This window comes from Camellia sinensis, chromosome 3, assembly GCF_055761805.1.
Source record: "Camellia sinensis isolate YWXY chromosome 3, ASM5576180v1, whole genome shotgun sequence".
Taxonomy (NCBI): domain Eukaryota; kingdom Viridiplantae; phylum Streptophyta; class Magnoliopsida; order Ericales; family Theaceae; genus Camellia; species Camellia sinensis.
In genome coordinates, this window is record NC_138963.1 from 200,403,473 (window position 1) to 200,421,901 (window position 18,429).

At 34.3% G+C, this 18,429-nt stretch overlaps 1 pseudogene; it reads left to right on the forward strand.

Annotated features, from left to right (window-relative positions):
- The first annotated feature begins 528 nt into the window (after positions 1 to 528).
- Positions 529 to 8,608, forward strand: LOC114300523 (cytochrome P450 81C13-like; annotated as a pseudogene).
- Positions 8,609 to 18,429: the final 9,821 nt, after the last annotated feature.

Here is an 18,429-nt window from a genome sequence, read left to right on the forward strand (position 1 = left end):
GTTGTAATACGAAGAAAAAAATGTGAATAAACTGAAAATTGATTGAAGAACAAGTAAACTTGTCACTTAACTACAAAAATTAAATTACAAGTTCAATGTGCATGACAATCGACAAAGAAAAATTTGGCAACAGAGGCTGAAATATAAATAGACTACTCCTAAATACAGAAGTTATTGCTAACCACATTAAATTACTCCTAATTCCACATGGGTTGTGAGTTTGATTGATGTCTTTCTCCTTCGAATTCCCAGCCTTTACGCTACTAGCCCTGCTACTTCTCTATTGACACGTGTTCCACCATGGAGCAAGTTGCCCCCACTTCTTGAACAACTGCCCATGATCTCCATAACCACTTGCAATTGCCTCTCTGTTGTAGCCTCCTCTTTCTCTTACAAATGAACCACGTGTCCTACATCACTGACATACCTAACTTCATGGCCTGACTCATGGGCCATGTTTGGCCACATCCTACTGCACTGCTAGATGAATCGACAAAAGAAACTGCATCTGCCACATCTGCTCTTTAAATGGCTTCAACTGCCACTTGCTCTGCATTCTGGGGTCCACTTCTCATTGTAAACTTATGGTTTTCACTCCTAGCATCCCTTGGATCTACCATCTGTATTTGTTAGGTTTATTCAATAGAGAAAATAAATTTTAGTGCCAACACACATTCAAACACTTCTTCCATCGTTATTCTAAATTACCACCAAGCTCCTTCGCTCTCCCCATAATCGGCTACCTCTACCTCATCAAAAACTCACCTTAGGAAGCATTAAATCACTTGTCATCCAAACATGGTCCTATTTTGTTTCTCCGATTAGGCTCTCGGCCTACCCTCATCATCTCCTCTCCCTCCGCTGTTGAAGAATGCTTCACCAAGAACGACATCGTATTCGCGAACCGCCATCGATCTATCGCCGACGATTACTTAACCTACAATTACACCGTCGTCATGTGGGCTTCGTACAGCGACCTGTGGCAGAGCCTCCGCCGCCTCGCCTTCGTAGAACTCTTCTTTTCCAAAAGCCTCCAAAAGTCTTCGATCGTTCGTGAACAAGAAATTCGTAACATTCTCTCTCACTTGATGAAGATTGGGAATTGAGAGGTGAATTTGAAGTACTGGTTCACTCTATTGACATTCAATATGACGACGAGGCTCGTTGCTGGTGATCGTTGCGTGAGGGATGAGGATGCAGGGATGGAATTGGGGAAGCGATTTGTTGAAGGATTGAAGGAGAAGTTTCTTAGGAGTTCGTCGTTGAATTTGTGCGATTATGTTCCGATTTTGAGATGGATTGATTACAGAGGTGTGAAGAAGAGTATGATGATTTTGCAGAAGAAGAGAGATGAGTTTTTGTAGGGTTTGATTGATCAGGTTCGGCGAAAGAGAGCCGATGAGGGAGGCGATAAGAAAACATTGATCGGAACTCTGTTATGCCTCCAAGTCAAAACCTGATTTTTATACGGACGATCTCATCAAGAGTTTAATATTGGTAAGTGTTATATGATTTTCCTTTTCCTACTTGTTTTACTTCATTATTTGTCATCAATGTATGCATCTTCAATACAATTATGACTGATGTATGCTCTCTATTATGATCCAACTTTATCAATTTATGATTTTTAGAAATAAATGGTTTTTGGTACACTCTAAAGTAAGTTTTTTTATTTACAAATTATGTTTGTATTCTTATCTTTACATTATTTTTATGGGTTTGTTTATGAGGTATGAAATTTCGAAGTTGCACTAATTAAATGAGTCTATTCTATTGACTAAACTCTTAATAATGCATATCCATTATTTTCATGGCGGTTGACAAAATGCTATTGCATCACATAATTATATATGTTTCTTTTTAATTCGGGTAGTGAGGTTGGGAGAGGCTTAGAGCATCTCCAACCCAACACTCTTAATCAAAGGATGAAAATACTTTTTTTTTATTATTCAAAAAGTGAATATAAAGTATCTTACTATTCACTAAAGATTTCTCTCGAAAATATTTTTATCAAAAAGTGAATAATTTTTGTTCATTAACAAATATTTAATTTTGAAATTTTTCTAAAATATATTTAATGTTATACTCATTTTAAAGATATGATTTCACCTTTTTTAATGATGCTAATTTTATAAAAATTAAATTTACATATTAAAAGTTATTTGTAATATAATAAAAAATATAAAATGAATAGTATTTTAGAGGTGGTCCTCTGTTTTTCATCCTCCCTCCAAATATGGAGGATCAACTCATTCTCCTTCCAAATAGAGATGGATTTAGGAGATGGGTTGAAGGTGAAAATCTTTCAAAAATGAAAAAAAATAGATGATGGGTTGGAGATGCTCTTAAGTTGAACGACTTCTTAAGTTTTAATGTTATTAAGACATGTTTAACATGCGCTTCAGATGATGTTTTTGGGAGGAACAGGAACATCAGCAGTCACGATAGAATGGGCAGTGTCGCTTCTTTTAAATCATCCGTCAACGTTCCAGAAGGCTAGAGCAGGGATTGACAACTACGTTGGACATAGGCTTTTGCTAGATGACTTGGATCTTTCCAAGCTTCTCTTTCTCCAATGTGTCCTCAATGAAACCCTAAGGCTATATCCTCATGTGTCGCTTCTATTACCACATTATTCATCTGAAGATTACATTGTCGGGGAATTTGAAGTACCTCGCGGTACGACTCTGTTGGTGAATGCTTCGGGTATGCATAAGGATCCTAAGGTTTGGGAAGAGCCTGACAAGTTCAAGCCAGAGAGGTTTGAAGGGGAAAGAGAAGGATTCAAATTTGTTCCATTTGGAATAGAGAGGAGGGCGTGTCCAAGTGCCAACATGGGTGTGTGGGCAATTTCCTAGGCTTTGGGCTCACTTATACAGTGTTTTGAATTGGAAAAGGTTCGAGAAAAAAGAGCTTGATCGGAGATTCAAAACCTCCGCTCAAGGCTGAGGCTTTAGAGGTTGTGTGCATTCTAAGAAAAAATGCACTTGAACTCCTTTCTCAATTTCAAAATTGAAGTGTGCTAATGGATCTATATTTTTAGCTAGTTATGGTTAGGCTTGTCAATAGATCAAATTTGCCATAATTCAAATCCCTTCTGATCATGACAGATTGAATTAGAAATCATCTTAATCAAGTTTATCCAATTATTCGATTCGAAAAGGTGATCCAATTGAATTTGGATGTGATTTTACTATAGGATTATTGGATTCGATATATATCACTATGTGATTATTGTACTGTATTTTATTGTAATGTTATAAATAACATTTCAAAGTTTTTGGAATTTATCCCACGAAATAAGTATAATAGATAATGACAGCCACACATCATACTTAAAATTTTAGACTTATCTTTATTTTATGAGAGATTAACATATAAAAATTAAAGTAAAAGAAGTTTAAACCAAGTTAATATAATTTTTTTGTGTGTGTGGATGTTGTTGCCTTACTTGGATTATGATTAATTCAATTTTAAAGTTATAATGGAAGATTTTCATTACATTATTTAAGGGTTTGTAATGATTCTTTTTAAATTTAAAATATTAATATCACAACCCATAGATATTATAGCCCTCGTTTAGCTTGTTGGGTTGCGAGGTTTTTTGGTTAAAATAATCACAAAAAGATAAAATTGACTAAAAGCTGGCTTTTTGGCTTTTTTGACTTTTTTTTTTGGTCTTTTTGTAGGTAAAAAATGTGAGAAGTGATGTGACCTAAAATGGATTAAATGGACCAAAAATGTCACATTTAAATCATAATTATTTTACTTTTTCTCTCATAAAAGTTAAAAGAATTAAAAATTTTAACCCAAAAGAGATTTTTAGCCATAGATTAAAATAGTTAAAAAATAAAAAAGCCAAAAAACTAATTCACTTCCCAAACAAAGTCATAATAGAGAACGTCCATTACAATCATGGAATATAGAAGCTCTCAATCCCCCATATATACATATATATACAAGTAAAAGTTAAAGTATGTAAATAAGATCAAATCATATTATTATGATAATTAGATAAATCATAGATTTTATTATATTATGAGATTGGGCATTTGTTAACAGATTCAGATTGAATCTAATATGTCAACTGGCCTACTTATTTCAATTGCCTTCTATTTTTTTATTTTTTATTTATTTATATCTTTTTGTTAGGGAAGTGAATTGTTGAAGGATTAAAGGAGAAGTTTCTTGCAAGTTCACCGTCGAATTTATGTGATTATGTTCCAATTTTGAGATGGATTGCTTACCGGGGGAAGGGGTTGAAAAAGAATATGGTGTTTTTGCAGAAGAAGAGAGATGAGTTTTTGTAGGATTTGATTGATGAGGTTCGGCGAAAGAGAGCCAATTCTTTTGATGTAGGACGTGATAAGGAAACGCTGATAAGAACTCTATTATGCCTCTGTTTGCACCACATTTTATTTTTCTGTTAATTATGGCCTATTAATTATGGCTAAGTTCAATTATGATCGGTTGATTAAAATCATAAATTATTTTCAAAGAATAACCTTGACCACATTTATTTTTATTGTTATTATTTCTATCGACAGGCATGCTAACGTTGCATGGCAGATGTACTAAGGACGTGGTATGATGACATGTTAAATAGAGGGCTAGAAAGTTAGCGACTGCAGCAATTTGGAAGTTAGTTGTTGAGTTGAGATCAAGAAGCCAATATCAAATCAAGCACCAAATCTGCAAAATGGTTCCTATCAAACCTTAGATATGGATAATGTTGAGGAAATCATGGACTTAAGTTATCTCTTTCTCTTATGTGGCTGAGCCTATAAATAGGCCAAGAGAGATACAAAGAAAAACAATCGATCATCATCAACCATCAAACACACTCATGTAGAGTTATTTAGGAGTAGTTCTAAATTAGTCATTCTCGGAGTAGATTAAACTAGTAGCTTTTTCCAACCCCCCACTTCTCTTCTTTCTGTCGATTATAGTATTTCTTCAGTTTTTTGTTCTTGTTTAAGTTCTTGTAACTAGTGACAAGTGGCAATTTATTCGAATTAATACATATTCTGTTCTATTCCATTTCCTTTTCATTTAATTACCTCCAGGAAAATCCTTAATCTGTTTAAAGCAAATAACTCAACCACAAAGCCTGATTTTTATTTGTGTTTACTTGGAATTTATTTGAGTATGTCAATCAAATCATTATCGATTGGGCTTAAACTAGATTTTTACCAACATAAATTGGCACGCTTAGTGGGACCATTCTAACTTGGAATGATGATGATGAAGAAGCAGATTTATTCTTATGAAATCATGCCTTCAACAGGTATGCTTACATCTTGTGCACCCATGGATACAAACCGCCAATGGAGTGGCAATGTTCCCATGGAAACAGATTATCAGTGGAATGCCTCATATTCTAAAAATTGGCAGTGTTATGGTGGTGGTTCTACCTCTTATTGTCAACATAATGGCATGACAAATGACGTGAAAAGAATGATTTGGCGTTGTGAGGATAAAATTTATTGGTGCGGGAGTGAAATTTTAGCCCTAAAAGAAGAAATTAATTATCTTTATCGGCAAAGATTTTAAATAATTTCATTATCTCTGTATTATTTAACGCAAAGAGATTTAAATTACTGTGATGGAAAAATTCATCGACTTAAAGGCCAAATTTTTCTAATTGATGAAGAAATTCGATATTGGAAGCAAATTAGAAGGCATAATGGCAAATAAAAAATTAAGACACGAAAATAATGTGGCTCATACGGTTAATACACATATTTTTTAAGAGCCAATCATTCATAAAGAGCCAAGGTATGTGGCTCGAAGGGTTAGCACACCAAGTCATGAAGATAATATGACTTTAGAGAATTTTCATGGGCCATTAATGGCTAAAATTAAAAAAATAACCCATTCTCTCAAAAAAATATTAAGAATTATAATTCACTTGGGGGACATGATGTTTTGCCAAATGTGGCAAAAAGTGACAAGCCATTAATGGCTAAAGAAAGGAACAACCTCTTCTCTCGAAAAATGTTAAAAAATTATTACAAAATGATAGTAAAAATTCACGTGGGGGCATGATTTTAAGCCAAAGATGGCTAAAAATTATGAACCCACGTTTATTGAATGTGAATTTTTTGACATTGTTTAAAGTGTCAAAATTTATGAATTTTTCCATAACATTCAATTATGTGAGTTTTGGGATCCAACATCCACTTTGGATTTGTGGATCACACCAGAAATTAATTTTTATAACACGGTTTGAAGAATAACAATGGTTAAAAAATGCTATATGTAGTGAATTCTCTTTAATTAGCCAAAATATGGCTAAATAGAGACTTGTTTGGTTTTCAAAATAAGGACTGTGGCTCTTTGTTATATCGCTTGACAGAGCCAAAGATGGAGTGTTCACAAATTGACAGTGATAGATTATTATGGATATAATATAACTTTTCAAGAATTCAAATTATTTGTACCGTAAAATATTTTCTAACAATTGTGGTAAACCGCCTTATAAATCATTTAATTGGATTTCATTCTTCAATCTATTTAAATGAGGGGGCATTGTTTGCACCACATTTTATTTTTCTGTCGATTGTGGCCTATTAATTATGGCCAAGTTCGATTATGGTCTGTCAATTGAAATCATAAACTATTTGCAAAGAATAACCTTGACTACATTTGTTTTTATTGTTATTATTTCTGTCGACATACATAATAACGTGGCATGACAGATGTGCTAAGGACGTGGCATGATGACATGTTAAATGGAGGGTTAGAAAGATAGCAATTGCAGCAATTTGAAAGTTAGTTACTGAGATCAAGGAGCCAAGATCAAATCAAGCACCAAATCTGCAAAATGGTTTCTATCAAACATGAGATATGGATAATGTTGAAGAAATCATGGACTTAGGTTATCTCTCTCAAGTGATTAAGCCTATAAATAGGCCAAGAGAGATACAAAGAAGAATCAATCGATCATCATCAACCATCAAACACACTCGTGCAGAGTTATTTAGGAGTAGTTCTAAATTAGCCATTCTAGGAATAGATTAAACTAGTAGCTTTTTCCAACCCCTACTTCTTTGCTTTCTGTTGATTGCTTTATTTTTTCAATTTTTTGTTCTTGTTTAAGTTCTTGTAACTAGTGATAAGTGACAATTTATCGAATTAATACATATTGTGTTCTGTTACATTTCTTCTTCATTTAATTACCTCTAGGGAAGCCCTTAATTTGTTTAAGGCAAAGAACTCAATCATAAAGCCTGATTTTTATTTGTATTTATTTGAAATTTATTTGAATCTGCCGATCAAATCATTGTCGATTGGGCTTAAACTAGATTTTTACCAACATCCCCCAAGAATCGAAACCTGATTTTTATACCGACGATCTCATTAAGAGTTTAATACTGGTAAGTGTTATATGATTTTTGTTTTCTTACTTGTTTATTTCATTATTTATCATGAATGTATGCATCTTCAATACAATATGACTGATGTATGCTCTGTATTAGGATTGAACTTTATCAATTTATGATTTTTAGAAACAAATTTTTTTGGTACTATAATATTACTAATACTGCAGCCGCCGTCACCACCACAAATACAACCACTAAATAATAACATATTTTCTTTTAAGGGAAAAAAAATACGTATGAGGAAGTTTTTTTTATTTACAAATTATGTTTGTATTCTTTTCTTTACATTATTTTTGTGGGTTTGTTTATAAGGTATGATATTTCTAAGTTATGCTAATTGAACGAGTCTATTCTATTGACTAAACTGTTAATAATACATATCCATCATTTTCATGGCGCTTGACAAAATGGCTATTACATCACATAATTATATATGTTTCTTTTTAATTTGGGTAGTGAGGTTGGGTGAGGCTTAAGTTGAATAACTTTTTAATTTTTTATTTTGTTAAGACATGTTTAGCATGTGCTTTAGGTGATGTTTTTGGGAGGAACAAGAACATCAATAGTCACGATGGAACGGCAGTGTCGCTTCTTTTAAATCATCCATCGACATTCCAGAAGGCCAGAGCAGAGATTGACGACCAAGTTAGACATAGGCGTTTGCTAGATGACTTGGATCTTTCCAAGTTTCCCTTTCTCCAATGTGTCATCAATGAAACCCTAACGCTATATCCTCCTGTGTCGCTGTACAATTCTGTTGGTGAATGCTTCGGTCTTGCATAGGGATCCCAAGGCTTGGGAAGAGCCTGACAAGTCAAGCCAGAGAGGTTTGAGGGGGAAAGAGAAGGGTTCAAATTTCTTCCATTTGGGATGGAGGAGGGCGAGTCCAGGTGGCAACATGGGTGTGCGGGCAGTTTCCTTGGCTTTGGGCTCACTTATATAGTGTTTTGAATTGAAGGAGGTTCGAGAAAAAAAGGGCTTGATTGGAGATTCGAAACCTCTGCTCAAGGCTGAGGCTTTGGAAGTTGTGTGCATTCCAAGAAAAAATGCACTTGAACTTCTCTCAATTTCAAAATTGAAGTGTGGTAATGGATCTATATTTTTAGCTAGTTATGGTTAGGCTTTAACGGATCGAATTTGCCACAATTCAAATCCCATCTGATCATGACAGATTGAATAAGAAATCATCTTAATCAAGTTTATCCAATTATTCAATCCGAAAATTTAATCCAGTTGGATTTGGATGTGATTTTAATATAGAATTGTTGGATGTCAATAGATATCATTATGTGATTATTGTACTTTATTTTATTATAATGTTATAAATAAGATTTCAAGATATTTGGAATTTATCTCATGACATGAGTATAATAGATAATGACAGCCACGCATCATATTTAAATTTTAGACTTATTTTATGAGAGATTAAAAGATAAAAATTAAATTACAAGAAGTTTAAACCAAATTAATATATATATATATATATATTGTGTAGATGTTGTTGCCTTACATGGATTGTGATCTCCTCCATTCTAAAGTTGCAATGGAAGATGTCCATTGCATTATTCAAGGGTTTGTAATGATTTTTTTTTTTTTAATTTTAAATTTAAAATATTAATATCAAAACCCTTAGATGATATAGCCTTTGTTTGGCATGTTGGGTAGGGAGGTTTTTTTGGCTAAACTAATTACAAAAGGACAAAATAAGTTAAAAAATTAATAAGGCTAAATGTCACATTAAAATTATAATTATTTCCCATTTTTTTTTACAGAAATAAAAAAAAAACCCAAGCCAAACAAGATTTTTAACTCTGGGCTAAAATAATAAAAAAACTAACCCACTTCCCAAACGAAATTAAAATAGAAAACCTCCATTACAATTATGGGTATAGAAGCTCTCAATCCTCCATATATATATATATACAAGTAAAAGTTAAAGGTATGTAAATTAGATCAGATCATGTGATTACAATAACTAGATAAATCATATTAAGATTTTATTATATTATGAGATTGGGCATTTGTTAACAGATTCGGATTAAATCTAATCTGTTAACTGGCCTTTCACAATTGTCTTCTGTTATTTCATTTTATTTTATATTTATTTATATCTTTTTGTTTTCAGTGCAATTAATTAGTAGAAGATTAATATTATACAAATATAAAATTCAGTTACTAATATATTTAGCTTGAATAATGCTTGGGACCCCCTTCTGGGGGTCACCCCCTCACCCCCCTTTGCCACGTGGCAGGGGGTGATTGGTGGAGCAGGAAAAAAAAGAAAAAGAAAAAGAAAAGGTGACCAATGAGAGAGAGAGGGGGTCAAAGGGGGTGGGGGAAAAATAGGGAATGAATCATTACTCATTTAGCTTAATCGATTCTAAAATTCAATAATTGGATCAATCATATACTGCGAAGTAGAGTGCATCACATTGGCTTTAATTATTCACTCATATATTTAAGTGTTATTACAATTTACAACATCAAATATTAGAAAATATTAAAGATACTTTGGCACCGTTTGGGAAGTGATTTTGTAAGTTTTTTTGGTTATTTTAGTCACAAAAGACAAAATAGGCTATTTTAACCATAACAAACAAAACATCACATCTAACTCATAATCATTACGCTCTTCTCTTACAAAAAAAATTTAAAAAGTCAAAAAGTCAAAAAATCCTTCATAAACTAAACTTTTTAACCCAAATTAAAATAACTAAAAAAATCAAAAAATTAAAAAGCCAATTTACTTCTCAAACCAACCCAAACGCATAAATTTGATCAAGAAATCTATTCAAAAAGTAAATATGTGATGGAAGGGGTTGTTTGGGATGACCTAAATAAGTGTACTTTTTATTTTTTTATAAAAAAATGTGTAAAAAAGTAGAGAGATGATATAATAAAAAAACGATAAAAAAATAAAAAATATGTACTTATTTAGAATAACCAAACTTAACCTAAATTAAAGGCTGCGGATGGACTAAACTGTGTTGTTTGAGATTCTCTTTCCAGATGCTCCCTCCCTAAATGGTATGGAAGTTTGAACCACAGCCATTCATTACAATATTAAGATGATCTGACGGCACCAAGGAAAACATATTAAAAAATTTGCCTTTTCATCCTTCTAAACTAATATATCAGCTGTGCTTTGTGCGAAATTAAATTTTAAAAAATTATTTATAAAGCACGGAATTAAATTTTAAAAAATTATTTATAAATATATTAAATATATTTTTAAATTATTAACGTAAAATATACATAATTTTTTTAAAAAATATTGATGTTTTATAATTAAAGTAATAAAAATAAAAATTTATTCCATTTTTTCAAAATTTATTGAATAAATAAGATATATTATAATTAAAATCTAAATTGTTGTAGGTCTTCTATCAGCATTCTTGCATTATCAATATGATAATTGGTATTATAATTGATAAACAACGCATATATGTATTTATAAAATATTATAAAGTAAAAATGTTATACTTACATATTATATTTTTTTTTATCTTGTAAATTGTATAGACATTTTTTAGACCAATCTATATTTAAAATAAAATTCACGCACAGTGCACAATTTAGGCATAGTTTGGGAAGTTGGTTTTGGTGGGTTAGGGATTAAAATAGCCACAAAAAATAAAATAGGCTATTTTAGCCATAAAAAACATAACATCAAATTCAACTCATAATCATTACACCCCTCTTTCACAAAAAAAGTCAAAAAAGTCAAAAAGTCCTTCCCAAACCAGACTTTTTAGCCCCAGGCTAAAATAGCCAAAAAACTAAAAAGTCAAAAAGCCAACTTACTTCCCAAACGGAGGCTTAGTTGACGTAGCATTGTTGGTACATGTATGATAAATGCATAGGCATAGTCTTGGCATGACACAATATAATCTTTAGCCTCCGTTTGTGAAGTGGATTGGCTTTTTGGCTTTTTTGGCTATTTTAGCCTGGGCTAAAAAGCTTGGTTTGGGAAGGGCTTTTTGATTTTTTGGCTTTTTTGGCTTTTTTTGTGAGAGAAGAGTGTAATGATTATGGGTTGGATGTGATGTTTTGTTTGTTATGGCTAAAATAGCCTATTTTGTTTTTTGTGGCTAAAATAGCCAAAAAAGCCCAACCAACTTCTTCCCAAACGGTTATCATTTTAACTTCATTATCCTATAAAATTTTGAAATTATAACATCGTGTTTGAAATGTAAGAATAAGTTATTTATAATAAATTTTTATAATTTCTTACCTTTGATATCATATTCTTCAAATATGTTGGTTGACATCGCAAGATAAACTCTGTCCGTTTATCTTGAACAACGAGATTTATTGAAGTGGTAGCCTTTGACCACAATGTTAACATTATGTCTAATAATAAAAAATTAAAAAAAAATTGTTAAAAGGAAATATTGTACATAATAAAAAATTAAAATACTTGTTAAGTTTAAATTATTATTTTACATAATTATTTACCTAAAGAAAATTATATCGTTATAATATCAGTATCATCATCTATGCAGTGACAATAAACATTGTGACCATAATAATATTCAACTTTTGATAGCAGTGTAATTTTTTAATAAAATTACTGTGGAAGACTTGAAAAGGGTCTGTAATTTCCTAATTACAATGTATTTTTTTCTGTCCTCCTTTCTTTTTTTTTTTTTGCAATACCTGTTATTTTTTAATAAAAAATTATGTTTATTTTAGATATTTTTTAATATATAAATAATACTTTACAGTGTAAATTTTTTTTTTTGAAATTGCAACTTGTTATTTTTTAATAAGAATTTATATTTGTTTTAGATATTTTTTTAATATACAAATTATTTTTTTTAGATTTTTTTATAAAACTAATTTAACAATCCCATCATTAACCATAGTGTATGAGATAAGTTGAAAATGGTTGTTTTAGATATTTTTTTAATATAGAAATTATTTTTTATAGTGTAATTTTTTTTCTCTTTTTTTTTTTTTTTGCAATTGCAACATGTTATTTTTTAATAAGAATTTATATTTATTTTAGATATTTTTTTAATATACAAATTATTTTTTATAAAAATAATTTAACAATCCCATCATTAACCATGGCGTATGGGAGGAGTTGAAAATGGTGTAGTAATAAATATGACAGAAGTTAAAAAGGCTTGTGAGTTTGATGAAGTTAATAAATGCTAAGATTTTTTTTTTAAAATCAAAAAATTAGAAAATTAAGATTGGAATATTGAAATTTCTACAAGACTTGTGAGTTTAGAAACCTTATTTTCCTTATATAATATATAAATATAGATGGAAGCTTCTCTCTACTTTTTTGTTTTACCGTTCTTTGCTTGGGAGCCCAGCTTGGACAGAGAGAGGGGCTCTAGTCTTTGGCTATCTCTCTTCTCTTTTTTCCTTATTTTTTCAATTTTTTTTTTTTTTTGCCTTTTATGGTTGAATAAGCTTTGAAGCTTTGTCTTCCTAACCTCTCTCTAGGGGTATAAATTTGGCCCAGCTTAGCCTATGTTGGGTCTCACGGGCTCCCACCAAAATTAGGGTTGGGTCGAGCCGGCCCCTGGGCCAAAAAGATAAGCCCAGGCCTAGGGGTATTCTGGTCTTGGGCGGGCTGAAACATTTTTTTTTTGGTTTTTTTTTTTAATTTTTTCTACCAAAATTTTATTATTTTTTACTAAAAAAAGACAATGGGCCTCAAGCGGGCCAGGCCTCGAGCGGGCCGGGCCTCGGATCGGGTCTTGAATGGGCCTTAAGCGGGCTGATGGGTCGGGCTTCAAAATGATGGCCCAAGTCTAAGCCTAGGGGTCGGATGGGGCTCGGGCCTAGGCCCAAACTGGCCGAGCCCATCCCAGACCTCTCTCCCTATGAGGTGTTCTTCCCTTCATGGTAAAAGTTTTGTTTGTTTTCTCATCTTCCTTTTCTGCTGACACTGGATCTGTCATATCCCTTCTTCTCCACCTCACGTTAAAGCTGACACTACCATACCTGTGACAACCCTCACCACTGATTAGTGCTAATCTATGATTAAGCATGTTAACTGATTGATTGACTGAAATTCTAAACTGATTGATTTAGTGTATTAGTTTAAATGCATGCCTATTTGTTTGACTGCTAAATTATCTGTTCATGTATTATGTTTAAATTGTAAATTGAAGGCCTTATCGGCGGCCGAATCTGAAATTGATTAATGTTTTATGCCAATTAGAATTTATGTGATTTTATGGTATATTTAATTGAAACTTGATTTAGAATGATTAAATTGGATTAATTAAGTTGAATCACATTAGGTTGTAGTATTTACATGTTTGCCACTTAGTGGACAATTCTAGGATCATTTAGTTGACTCTTATGTTAGCATTATAACATTTCTTCAGCCATTTTGAAGACACAACCGACTAGAGAGAGAGAGATAGGAGAAATTGAGTTCATCTAGGCATTTAGCTTGGAGACTTGAAGATATTGAAGGTTAATTGCATAATTAAGCCTCTAGAGTTGGAATTGAGGAACCTAGGTAGGGATTTCATCCTTTTAATTGTGAAATCAAGTTAGTTCTTGCATGGTTCTTGGAAGATTAGAGTTTTAAAGCCAAGAATTGGCTTAATATGTTGAATTGAGTAGGAATTCATGCATGCATGTTCATATTGTTGAATTTTGAAGTTGTTTCGTGAGGATTTCTTCATGCATGTTCATATTTGAGTCTTGATCCATGAACTCACCATGTTTTGAAGTTAAACATTGCATTTGATCTTGTTTTGTAGCATTGGTGTTCTTAGGAACCCATGCATGTGTTGAATTTGCATTGTTTTTCATGTTCATGAAAACCTCTTTCAAATTTGTGTTTAATTAAACTACCTTTGGGCTTTGATTTCTCAAATTGATCTTTGAAACATGCCATATTATGAGTTTACAAGTGTTTTCCAGAAAATTAGCCCAAAAGGGTTGAATTTGATGCATTAAAGTTGAGTTTTGAGCTTGAGGTTCAAATCAGGAAATTTCAGATTTTGGACTCACGCTCGAGCGAGGAACTCCACGCTCAAGCATACGCCTTGTGTTCATGCAGTCCGCTCAAGCGAGTAAAGTGGCGCTCGAGCGTGAAATGCGTGTATCTAGTACTTTGCCCATGTTTGCAGTCCGCTCGAGTGAGGGAATGCACGCTCGAGTGAGGACTTGTGTCTCACGCTCGAGCGGGGATCGAGCATCCGTCGAGCGTGAATTGCATGCATCTAGTACTTTTGCATGATTTTACAGTCCGCTCGAGTAGGGGAAAACACGCTCGAGCGAGCTCCTTTGTTCTTCATGTCCACTCGAGCATAGAAAGCCACGCTCGAGCGTGGACCCCTGTTTCAACAAAATTTTAAAAAGTGTTCAAAAGTATATCTTTGCATCCTCTTTTCATCCTAGGCATTCCTAGGCCTAGTTTAAGGCATCTTAATGAGGATATTGATGTAGAACCACACCGAGGCAAATTAGGGATTAAGTTATTATTTCCCAACTGTGTAGTTTAGTGTGTGTTCGTTCTGTAATTGTGTAGGGTTGGCATCCGAGGATTCGTACTAGCTTATCTGTAGCCCGAAATTTTGTGAGTAACAATGTTGTAAAGATATGTTCAATCATAAATATTTTCTGAATGATCAACTGTACTACTTTCTGAAACGATATATCTTACTGAATGAATGCTTGTCCTATTTGCAAACTGTATTCGTGGCATCCATAGCAATTTACTGTTACTGTACTGTACTGCTACTGTCACAGAGATCTCTGTCGGTTCTCATGTTGGAGCCACCACTGTTTACTGATATGATGGCCATCAACTAACTGTTCGGTCTGTTAAGACTTACTGTGCTGTTTTACTATTGGATGTACCACATATGACTATTATAGTTTCTGAATGACGGTTATGACATGAATTATGAGCCACAAACTGAATGACTGATATACTGATAAATGACTGTTTTCAATACTGAAAGGACATTCATTCTTAACCTCTTTACGCATATGTTATTCACTAGGCTTTACCTTACTGTTTATATATATATGTAGGTGTTCAGGCACCGGACCGGAGTTAGGAGCGTCGGATTATCTTTGTTTTGTCAAGCCAACCAACGTGCCTCACTGCGAGGTTCCAAGTGCTGCCAAGCTAAGGCTGCTTTGGGGTGTTTTAGATTCTCCCTTTTTGTCTCTGTTTTGTATAGACTGTTACTGTACTATTGTGGTAGGGACTTGGTCCCTAACCTGAATGATTGTATATGATGTACATATATGCTGTTATGGTTTGAATGTGTATATGTTTAAAAATTCTTTTTTGCATACAGACTGTCATAGCTCATTGGACATCTTTTATTACTGATTTGGCTTCCGCCAGCCCGTGTACTCTGTATTACTTTTTTACGATTAAGCAGGCCTTCGGTAATCTCGGATTACTGGCCGGTTACGGTGCTAAACCCATAGGGGCGGGTTTGGGTCGTGACAGAGTGGTATCAGAGCGATATCAAACAACGAGTTATACCGCACACACGTGTCTAAATGAGCTATAGGATGTCCTAGAAAAGTAAATAAGGCATTGTATGAGCATTGATAAGTGTGTGTGGCATTGACACGAATATATGTGCTAATGTGTTAATGTGTTATGTATGCAACTGCCTATGTTTATAATTGCCATAATTGTCTATAGTGAAATGGATAATGCAAGAACTACTGATGAAACTGAATCATCTGAGGCCAGAATGACAAGGCTAGAGAGAACAGTTGAAATGTTAACTGAGGCCTTGAGGCTACAATAACAGAACCAACAGTCTCCACCTCCTCCAGTACAGCCAGAGCCACCTGTTAATGATGATATAATAGCTCTGACACAAAAGTTTAGCAAGATGAAACCGTCATCCTTTTAGGGAGGCCTTGAAGCTGAAGCGTGGGTGCTTGAAACAGAAAAGTTATTTGAAGTGTTTCCGTGTTCTGAAGCACACAAAGTCCTATTGGCTACCTTTACTTTGCAAGAGGAAGCTAGACGGTGGTGGATGCTTGTCCGTGACACCGACACTGTTATGAATTGGGCTCAGTTTAAGGGAGCCTTCTTTGAGAAATACTTTCCTCAATGTGTCAGGGACCGCAAAGTGACTGAGTTTGAACAACTGAAACAAGGCACCATGTCGGTTGCAGAGTACGAATCTAACTTCACGGAACTCGCCAAATATGCACCACACATGGTTGATACTGATTACAAAAGGGCCAGAAAGTTTGAAGGCGGCCTTAATGTTGAAATACTTGACAGGATCAATGTTCTGAAATTATTGAAGTATGTGAATGTTCTTGACCGAGCAATCATGGTTGAGTCGAACATCGAGGCACTGAAATAGACTGAAACACCGGGAACTGAATGGTGTGGTAAGAGACGAGGCTTCAAGTTCAAGAAGGGCGGAATAGTCCATTGAATAAAAAGCAAAATACAGGGTCAACAACCAGTTCCAGTCAGGGAAGTGGTTCCATACCGCCCTGTTCTGAATGTGGTAAGAAACATAAGGGGGTTTGCTATAAAATATCTGGTGCTTGTTACAGGTGTGGCAAGGTGGGCCACATGGTCAAAGATTGCCCTTCTGCTCCTCAGGGCAATAGTAAAGCTGCACCAAGCGCCGCAACATTAACTGCTCCACCGAAACCCAACCCCAAAGCTACTGGAAAAGAGCCTATGGGGCAAGGCCGAGTGTGTCATGACCCAAACCCGCCCCTATGGGTTTAGCACCGTAACCGACCAATAATCGGAGATTACCGAAGGCCTGCTTAATAGTAATAACAATAATACAGAGTACAGGGGCTAGCGGAAGCCAAAACAGTAATAAAAGATGCTTAATGAGCTATGGCAGTCTGTATGCAAAAAGACTTTTTAAAACACATGTACAATCAGTACCAAAACAGTATGTACAATATATACAATCATTCAGGACAAGGACTTAATCCCTATTAGAATAGTACAGTACAACATCATTCAGTCTATACAGAACATAAACAAAGAGGGGGGAAAACTAAAACACCCCAAGCAGCCTCAGCTTGAACAATTCTAGAACCTCAAAGTGAGGCACAAAGGTTGGCTTGACAAAACAGGAGTTAAGCTTGACGCCCCTAGTAACGGTCCGGTGCCTGAACACCTACATATATATATGAGCAGTGAGCTAAAGCCCAGTGAATAACATATGCGTAAAGAGGTTAAGAATGAATGTCTTTTCAGTATGAAAATAGTCATTTAAACAGTATATCAGTCATTCAGTTTGTGGCTCATAATTCATGCCATAACAGTCATTCAGAAACTATAATAGTCTTATGTGGTACATCCAATAGCAAAGCAGTACAATAGGTCTTAACAGACCGAGCAGTCAATGATTGCCATCAGTAATGGTTCCAAACATGGGAGCCGACAGAGATCTCTGTAGTAGTAACAGTAACAGTTCAGTAACAGTAATTTGCTATGGATGCCACGAATACAGTTTACAAATAGGACAAACATTCATTCAGTAAACAGTGTCATTTCATAAAGTAGTACAGTCATTGTTCAGAAATAATCTCAATTGAACATATCTTTACAACATTATTGCTCATAGAGTTCTGGGCTACAGATAAGCTAGTACGCGTCCTCGGATGCCAACCCTACACAGTTACAGAGTGAACACACATTAAGCTACACAGTTGGGAAATAATAACTTAATCCCTAATTTGCCTCGGTGTGGTTTTACATCAATATCCTTATTAAGATGCCTTAAACTAGGCCTAAGAATGCCTAGAATGGAATGAGGATGCAAAGATGCACTTTAAAAATATTTACAGAATTTTCAGAAAACAGAGGTCCCACTTGAGTGTGGGTTTCCCCGCTCGAGCAGACATGCAAACAAAAGGCTCCGCTCGAGCATAAACTTTTCTGCTCGAGCGGACTGCAAAAGTACTGGATGTGTGAAAATCATGCTCGATGGGCGCTCGACACCTACTCAAGCGTGTGACACAAGTCCTCGCTTGAGCGTGCAAAACCCCGCTCAAGCGGACTGTAAACACAACAAAAGTGCTGGATACACGAATTTCCCGC